Below are 9,924 nucleotides of genomic sequence, written 5' to 3'. Positions count from 1 at the left end.
GTCGTCTATCTGAAGGACACAGAAAAATTGATTTTTTTAAATATTACGTTTTAAAGTGCCATCTGTTTTTTCTTCAATATATGGTCAATCTTCGCACCAAACAATTTTCAGCATATTTTAACCATTTTATATATTTTCGGGTGCGAAAAAAAAGAAGAATGTGTGAAGGCGAAGTGAAAATAGCTTCGGAACTGCATGGAATGGCGTGGAAGCCCTTACCGCTCGTTTTTACCGGTCTTGTGGGGAATTTAGTAGTTCCATTAAAGTAGCGCCGAGAACACACCCTAATAACTGCCCAGCTCTCCCTCACATACATACCTTGATTATACCAAACCCACCTGATTGCACCTCTCGTGTACCACCCACTTTTTTATATAAAAAAAGAAGCGCTTGCTATTTAAATAATGAAAGAAAATATTTACACGGGTATGTTTTTCAACTAAAAAGTAAAACTATTCAAAAGTTTTTACTTTTTACTCAACTACCATAAGTTAATAAAAATAAATAAATATTAATAAAAATACTAAACTTATTTTTAAACATAAATCGAATTATTCAATGCCTATTTTTGCAATCAATTAAAATTTTAAAAATGGTTTAAAAGACATCACACAGTATTGAAAATTATGAAATGTCAAATCGCTGTCACAAACCACTTACTACAGATCTAGAATACCAAATATTTTTTCGATTTTTATTAGCATTATGAGTTCGCATATTAGCCAGAGAAACTTCCGTGATACTGACTTTTAAGTTTGGGGATGGAAAAGGAGCATGGAAGAAAATTCTAGTGGTGACGGTGGAAATCGAACCCAAGATTGCTGGACGTTGTCTACACCCCAGAGTGTAACATGCTAATCACAAGGTACCGTGGTGCCGTAAGCAATAAAAATTGTCTGAACCGACCAAAATACGGGCAAACCAAATGGGAAAATCTAACAAATTTAACAGCCTGAATAAATGCGTTCAATTGTGGGGTTTCCTATGGTTTGCGCGTTGAACGAGCAATTTGATCCATTCTGGTATGATTATTAACGCTATTTTAATGCTTTACATTTGTTTTGACATTTCACCCTTCTCAGTAATGAGATCGTAAAATTTTCGTTCGATCAGTGGTTTTTTTATGCTCGTGAAAGATCAAAGGGATATGTTGGTGTTAACTCGGTATACTGGCGTCTTTAACGGATTAGATCTTTTTTGTTTGTTAGCATTTAGGTTAGCCATTGTAATCGTCGATTTTTTTATTATTTAATTGGTCTTTTTTATATAAAAGAAACATGAAATGGATTTTGCTTTGTGTAGGTTGAATGTGTCTATTTTTAATTATTTATGATTTGTTTTTGTTTTTTACAACAGTTGCGTTTTCCAATCAACTCCCATTTTTCCTTTAAAAAGTTTATCTTATAAAAAAACTAAAATATACCAAACAGACTATGAAACACGATTAAATTGAATTATTAAATCGTAAGGGTGCCTAAAACTCATTTATTATTTTCTCTTCTTCGATAAATGCCACATTAAAAATATTTTTAGAACTTTTCTTTAATAAAGTAGGTCTTTTTACCCTTATACTAGAATGGACAAGAGATATCCGAACGTTAGAAAACTGTGTTTATCAAGAAATGTGTCTAGTTGTTAATTAAAAACAACGTCAAACAATAATTAGAAGATTGTTAGTTATAGAAAGTCAATATTTACAAAAAAAAATTCCATGTTTAATTTTACAAAAAGATAACTATTATTTAATTCTAAACCTTAAAAAATATTATCTATAGGTATTAATTTGTATAGAACGAGCCAAACAGTTCGAAATTTCGAATAGTAACTTCTTGTAAAGATAATAGATTGTATGATAGCTCGTTTAATTTGGCTGCGTGTCAATGATGAAGTTTCGTATCGCCTCTCTAATCCTTTTGAAGCCATGATGAATGGCCTAAATTGACTGACTGACCCGATATGGCAATAATTAGAAAACCGATATCAAAATGAAAACTTTAAACAAAAATTGTATAACTGAAAGGAATTTCGTACTTGCTCATTTATAAAAAATGAGGAAGATATTGAAGATAGGAAAATAGGAAAATATTGTGAGCGTTTGATTTATTTGACTGGTTTTATTTGTAAATGTGATAATTTGACTTCATTGAAATCAATACATGAAATTGCTTCTTACATTAGTGAGGAAAAGATTAATTGAACTCAAAAAAGAAAATATGAAAGAGGAGGATTTTTTAAGTAAATAAATCTCTTCTAGTTTTTGTTGCATTTCCATCACTAGATTGAATATGAAGAAATAACTAACTACTTCAACCATTTAAATAACTGAATTAAATCGTTCAAACAGTTTATTTTTTCTTTGTCCGAATCAATCAATAGTTATTTTAATGAAACATAACATTGTAGATTTAATAAATAAAAAAATTGTTTATTTTGAACTTTTTTGGATTTTCGATTGAGATAAAACTAGATGTTCAATCAATTAAAATACATATAAAAATTTCAGTGAATGTTGATTTCGATTTTTGCATATATTAATTTATAAAAAATTTATTTTAGTAGAGTATAGTAAAGAATTATTGGTAGATGCATATTATTTAGAAGTAAAAAGTTTTTGGTTAAATAGAATAAAATCATGTGACAAAGTAGATTACAAAATTTATGATTGGCACTCGCATATTTTCTCCGCTTTTGGCAAAACCATTAAATCATGGATATATAATTGAACCCTAACTCTACCGAAATAGACTTGCCCTTAATGCAACTCGCCGCTAACCCTAACCCTAACCCTACCCTAACCGAAACCAGCCTAACCTAAACCAACCCATGCGCACTCGGTCTAACGCGAAATCGATATCTCAAAACTACTCATCACATCAAACAAATTGTGTATGCGGCGCAAAACTATAACCATGTCAAAATTCATTAAAAAGGTTCGTTTGAATTTTTTAAAAATTAGAACTACATTTTTGCAGTAATTTTCTTCCCTTAACTGATGTTGACTGATGTTATGCAAGATAACTAGGATACAGGATAAAGGAGGTAAATTAGAATGTAAAGAATTACAGTTAAATTGAATAGATAAATTTTTAATTCAAATGTTGTTCGAAAGATGGTTGAAAGTTTCTGAAATTCGTGTAAAAGTTTTATATTAAATGAACTGCTGTAATAATATAACAAAACACAAAATAATTTGTTTTTTTGAGATACATAACATAATTTGAACAATATGTAAATAGTTGACGGATATTTTAGCCAATCTAACGAATTAAATATATAATCTTCAAAAAGTAGTTATATCTTATTTAGGTTCGTTACAAAAGAAATTTTGCGTTTATTTTGGATGTTTCTGGTTCACTGGATTATTCTCAGGATGTCAGAATAAATCGTGATATGTTAAAACAAGTGAAGTCGCAAAGTTAAAAAAAAGCTAATCCAAGCTTGTGCGTCCTGGTAATCTACTTTGATCACCTTTCACCGGTATCTCCATTGTCCAGTTTTGCATCCCTTTTTGGCTTCCGTTTAACTTACATTATTCATAATCCGCTCCCAGTTTTTCTGTTTTAAGCTTCTATTATTTTAACAGAAGAATACCTTTTATTTTATTTGTTCAGTCCCAAGGCGAAATATATCTATTGGTTTGAATGTAGTCCTCAATATAATTTTATGTTTAACTTTTGAATATAGCTACTACTGATTTTAGCTCTTAAACAACTCCCCGTCCCGACCGTTGATGTACTACAATGCGATCATTTCTCAGATAAAATAAATTTTTTATTTGTGTTCCTACCTTCCAGCAAACCTACATAACATATTATTTTATCACTTATACAAGGTGTAACCTAGTGCAAATATTATTTCACCTATGGAAACAAAGGACAGAGAATTGAAGCTCCTATGAGGTTCATTGATGTTTTAGTGTAACCTTAAACAAACAAAATACAAGAAATTAGAAATTCAGTAGATGTGTTTATAACTCATTAGTAGGGACAACATTTCTGTTACCGCCATATCTGACGGTAGTCAAAGAATAAATAAAATTTTACTTAAACTTTAGACAAGAGCTTCAGAACATCGTAAAACTTTGTATTCTAAGTGATTTTATATTTTGTTTGTCTAAAGTTATAACAAAAATAATAAATGAAACTCGTAGAATTTTTAATGGACCTTTTATTGCTGTAATCAAATTTACAGTAAATTTAAAACATTATGAGATAAGAGAGACTTTATGAAATAAAGTTGTGAAATCGAATTAACCTTAAATCTTATCTCGAAAACAATTAAGAATCAGACATTACACAATTGAGACTTTTAGTTCAATCTCCTCAAGTACTGTCGTATGTTCACAGGACACCATTTGTAAAAGATTTGTAACATTTTTTTAAAGAGTTTTCATTAAAGGAAAGTATTACCGAAAAAACCACTTGGCCCTAGAATATGTTATTATGTAAATTTTAACTGGCTATTAAAATTCAAATCGGCTCAACGGTAAGTGAAGCACTCTGATATTTATCTTTCGTAAACAATTGTATGTTCTTTATAAATTGAATATTTTAGGTTTAAAAATCCATTCTTCCCACTTTATTATTTGAAAAATCAGAACTTGTGAAGTATGATGAAATTTTAGTAAATTGTTGAATAGAGTTTTTACCATTTACCATGGTTTTTGTTGCTAAAGCAACTCAGTAAAAGAATGGCTATTTTAAAGGATTGTACCCGGCCACATAGGGATAGCCGGGAACGAAGCAGCAGACAGGGCGGCCAAAGAAGCAGCCAGAGGACCCCACGACGCTTCCGAACAAATACGCTTAGCGGATCTCAAGTTATTAATTTCAAATACATTAAAAGAAGAATGGAAAAACCGCTGGGCTCGGCAAAATAGGAATAACCCTGCCAAACTGTGGCAGGTTAAGAAAGACGTCGGTCCCTGGTTCACGGAAAATGGGTCAAAAAGGGAAAAGGTCATACTGACAAGACTACGCATAGGTCATACAAGGATTACACACGGGCACCTTCTAGCAGGAAAGCGACCTCAAAGGTGCCCATTATGCAAAGATAGAGTAACAGTCGAGCACCTTTTCAATTGTAGAAGGCTCGACGTTTATAGGCAATATTTTGGAATATCGTCGGACCTGTGCGTAGTCTTGGGGCACGGCAGCGGGCACAAATCGCTGTACCGGTACCTCAGGGCTATAGGGATCTTCAAATGTATATAGTTTATGTGTGTTTGTTCTGTGCTTGTGTTGTGTCTGAAGTGTTTGTGTCGTGTTTGTGTGGTGTTTATGTTATTACATTAGGATGAACGTAATTTATTTGCGTGAAAGGAAGGGGTTATTTACCCCGCCCCGAGGAATATCGAGTACTCTGGGGTGAGTGTGTGATGTCTGGGGAGCAAAAGTAAGTTATTAGCGCGAATGGAGTGGGTTCGGCCCCGCCCCGAGGAATATCGAGTACTCTGGGGGAGTGAATGTGACCAGACTTTTATGTTAGTATTGTATGTTGTTTATATTTTACTCTGTTGGAATGAATGTAATTTAAGCATGAAAGGAAGGGGTTATTTACCCCGCCCCGAGGAATATCGAGTACTCTGGGGGAGTGAATGTGACCAGACTTCTATGTTTGTGGCGATATATATGTTATGTATTGTATGTTGTGTATCTATTCTTAAATTGACAACCTGAGGTACTAACAAGAGGCTAGCTTTTTAAAATAACGACGTAATATACAAGTAAAAGCAGAGAGTCAGTAACCAGATCGAGATGCTCAAATGGCTGCAGTTCAATACAAAATACGCGAGAAAGACAGGAAAGAGAAGGAATACATGCGGAGGGCCGGCGATGACCTCAGCTGTTTGTCGGCCCATAAACCTTCCACTTTATATATAAAGGATTGTACCAACCAATCGTTAATGAGAACAAAATTTATTCCGGCAATAATTTACCCTTAGGTTTACAAGTAAAATTTTAATATTATGCAGCTACAAGAAGGCTTGGGTAAGTAGGGTTCTAAGCAGTATTTAAAAGTTAAATATACCAGCTATCTGGGCACGGATCTCAATCTCCATCTAGCTCTGGAGGACGCATCTGTACCACCGCACAAAATAAGAGCACTTTTTTTTGTTTAATACATTTTGTTAATATATTAAGGGCTATCTATTTGATGTTTAAATACAATAGAATTGAATTGCTCGAATCATACATTTAAGGGAGATAATTGTTCAAACAAATTAAATTTTACGATTTGGAGTCTGCCGAGGTTTGGAACGATTAGCGGTTACCAACAGTTCAAAATCGATTTTTCTTGTTCGTCAATGAAAATTTAGATCTCTTTTCAAATACCTTTTTAGTAGATCCATATATTCATATGTTTAGATATTTACTTTTGAGAAAGTAAATTCCAGAATTTCAAAGTCGTTTGTCGAATTGTACAAGGTATTTTGTACGGTTCTCAACGAGAATACTATATAAATGATTATTTGGAGGTAGTAAGATGCGGTCTGGTGTGATAGGTTTTATAAAAACATATTCTTTATCGTGCCAACGTTTCGATCTTTACTGAGATCATCTTCAGGGCCAAGGATGTAAATTATACAAATAAATGTAGGATGTGAAAAAAAATGAATTTATACAATGCTAGAAATTTTAGATTCAATCAAAGTATTTGTACTCACTCAAAGTGTTTGTTTTCTGTGTAGATTTGTCATTCTTGTCTACCGAGTTGAGAGCGCCAGTGAGATTTTGATGTTTTATATTTATATACGTTGGATTTTGAAAGGGTGGATGTCGGGATAAAAGGATATTTTTATATGAGAAATCGGCTTCTTTGAGGTGAAAGGAGCCGACAGTGGGAAAAATGGGTAATGGTTCGGCATGATTATCCTTTCAGGATTATATAGACGGGGATAATGGTAAGGAAAGCCAAATTGTTGAAAAATTATAAATCAGAAGAGAGAAATGTGTTGTTTTACATCCTAAATGTATTTGTTTAATTTAAACAAGGTCCTGAAGTTGATCTCAATCAAGATAGAAAACGTTGGCAGATGTTTTTCTAAAACCACGCCACACCAGACCTTCATCTCACGATCTCCAAATAATCATTAACTGACGGTCACTAAACACCACACATTACTATATATAGGATAATAAAAATATAGAAAAGGTAGTGATTTTTAGGGTAAAAATACTTGGCCGTAATTTCATCCAAGTTAATCTTACATTGGTCGAGCCAGGATTCGAGTGTGTGTAAGTGATATCGTAAATTGCGTGAAGTTGTAAGGGAATCTTTATCGGAGGCGAGTATTGATTCGCAATCGGTTAAAGTAAAAGTGAAAGCGTTAGGTTGAATGGGTAAATCAGCCGTGTGTAGAGAAGAGATAGGAATACACTACGCTAAGGGACAACAGTGTAATGAAAAAGAACGCGAACCAGCAATAGAAAGAAAGAGATTGAATTTAAAAAAAGAAAGAGATGAAATGCAAAGATACACCGAGAAAGAAAATTAAATGGACAGATTTGAAAGACATTTTTAAAATAAATAATAATGTGTGAAAAAGCATTAAAATATGTTTTTTAACTTCAAATTCGTAGGTGGGCGAGTGAGTGGTGACCAAATAATTTATTCTTTTTGATTGAGTTTTATTTGCGTCCAGGTTTTCAAGTATTATTCTACTTTCATTTGCTTTTCTTACTAATTTTAGTTTTTATTAAATAACATTTTAAAATCATTCTGTTAATACAATGATACTGTTCAGTAAATTGTTTTTTCAAGAATTGAAATCAATTTAAATAATCAATTTTTTTGATTTTGGTTACAATTATAATTGTTTCTAAACATCCTTTAACTTTATTTTTTATAAAGGAAGGGTTTACTATTATCGCCGGTGGAATTCAAATCGTATAAAAATTTCTTGACCTCGTTAGAAAAATATTATCTTAAGCGCACAAGATCGTCAAATACGATTACCGCCTGTCTTTTAAAAAGGGCGAAAATGTCCGAGTGTCGTGCCCTGATTCTCCGAAGTTAAATAGAGCCATAGAATTTTGTTTGGAGGAAGGAATCACGCGATGTAACCATCATCAGCCAGGCACCTCTGCCCACGCAGGTCTTCACGGAAATTTCAGAAGAGCTGACACCCCCGCAATTAAACAGTACACTTAATTAAGTCTTGTTTTTTTACACATTTTCAGTTAAACTCTGTTCCCAAGACACGTCGGTTTATGTCCGATCCGATAAACTGTACAGGAAGTGTTTAGCTACAATCTCCTGTCTCTCCAGCCTTATCTAGAACATAAATTTACTAACTTAACATATCATTGGGAGTCTACTAAGCAATTATTAATAAAAATCAACTGTTACGTTTTCATAATTTATAAACAAATAAGTAATAATTACAAAAATATTTCAAAGGTGTACAATTTATACTAGCATTTATTAATTCAATTTTGTTTAGTGGTCTAATTGACCAAATTACTTATTTTAATTAATTATTCTTTTTATGTAAGGTCTTGGTTGAGATGAAAAAGTTGGTACCACGAACAGCGGCGTATTGGGCCAAAGGTCGTGGGTTCGAATCCCGCACGTGGCATTAACTTTTTCATCTCAACCAAGACCTTATATAAAAAGAATAATTAATTGAAATTACCATGTATGTTTGTTTATGACAAAACAGAAACATAAATTTCAGATGCCATTTTAGTGCTTTAGTGAAGTATACTTCATTTAAATTCATTAAATGCACTAATTTCGTGGTCCGCTTTACCAATTAATATATTACAATTAATTAAGGTTTTAGTTGAGATAAAAAAGTTAAAGCTCTCCGTGGCCATTTCATTTGTCGCCGAGAATCCAATCCGTTTACACGACATTTGAAAAATGGCAAAAAGGAGGGAAAATTCAAAAGGTGGTGGAATAGTGGGAAATAGTGAGAATAGTTAGGATGGGACGTTGGTGTCCGAGTGGATCGAAGTCACGATAGCTCAAGTGGTAGAGCAGCGGCGTATCAAGCCGAAAATCGTGGGTTCTAATCCCGCTCGTTCCATTGACTTTTTTATCCCAACTAAAAACCTTAATTAATTGTAATCAAGAAAAAAGTTTTATTATGTACATGCAATGATTATGTATGCCTAGATTGTAAAGATTTGTTTAGCGAATTGAGACATTGGTTCAAAAAATATTAACAGAGGAGTTAGTAGTAGTGTAAGTGAGAGATGTCATTGGTGAAGTTTTGCCATAGTTAGCATTGTGGTGTGGAACATAGAAGGTCCTAAGCTGTCTAAGCTGATAAGGACTAGTGGAGAAGTTAATACTACTTGGAAGTTGAGGACAATCCATGCATGAATTTATAATTTTAAAGAGTTAGCAAGTCGAAATGTAATGTTTTATTGTTTAATGGGATTAAGTTTAACTGTGATTGAAACTGGGTATAATCGGGAAGGTGTACTCACAGCTTAAAGGCAACTACTCTTAAACATTTATTTTGTCCTCTCTGAAGTTTCTGATTTGCAGGAACAGTGTGCGAGTTCCAGACTGGAGAATAATATTCAAGCGGAGATCTCACCATAGATGAATATAATAGTCATGGAATTTGCTGAATATCGTAATATAAAGCCTAGCGCTTTTAAACCCATGGATTTTATTTTATCAATTCAATTAATGGTTGCAGCAACATCATTTGTGATGGTATTTAAGGAAAAATAGGAGCTGTTTACGTTATAATTGAAACTGATACAAAGGTTAGTTCTACAGAAACTCATTTCGCAGCATTTTTCAACATGTAGTATCAAATTGTATTGTTTGCAATGAACCATAGATGAACAGAATTTAAGTCGAAATGACCAGTTGGCAATCCTGTTTAGATTTATTTGTTCTTAATATGTTTAATTTGTCCGCAAAAGGGATTGGAATGGAATGACATATAACAGGAGGGAG

The 9,924-nt window shown here is 33.0% G+C and overlaps 1 long non-coding RNA gene across 2 annotated transcripts; it reads left to right on the top strand.

Moving 5' to 3' along the window:
• The first annotated feature begins 2,644 nt into the window (after window positions 1-2,644).
• On the top strand, window positions 2,645-9,924 carry LOC106668687. Of its 2 annotated transcripts, XR_001340789.2 has the most exons (4): window positions 2,645-3,039; window positions 9,502-9,592; window positions 9,659-9,728; window positions 9,806-9,924. It is a non-coding gene; the product is annotated as an uncharacterized LOC106668687 (long non-coding RNA). The 2 variants fall into 2 exon arrangements; XR_001340788.2 differs by having other exon boundaries at window positions 9,659-9,924.

This window comes from Cimex lectularius, unplaced genomic scaffold, assembly GCF_000648675.2.
Source record: "Cimex lectularius strain Harlan isolate CLEC.00 unplaced genomic scaffold, Clec_2.1 scaffold7, whole genome shotgun sequence".
Lineage (NCBI taxonomy): Eukaryota > Metazoa > Arthropoda > Insecta > Hemiptera > Cimicidae > Cimex > Cimex lectularius.
This window is presented reverse-complemented; position numbering and strand designations above follow the sequence as displayed.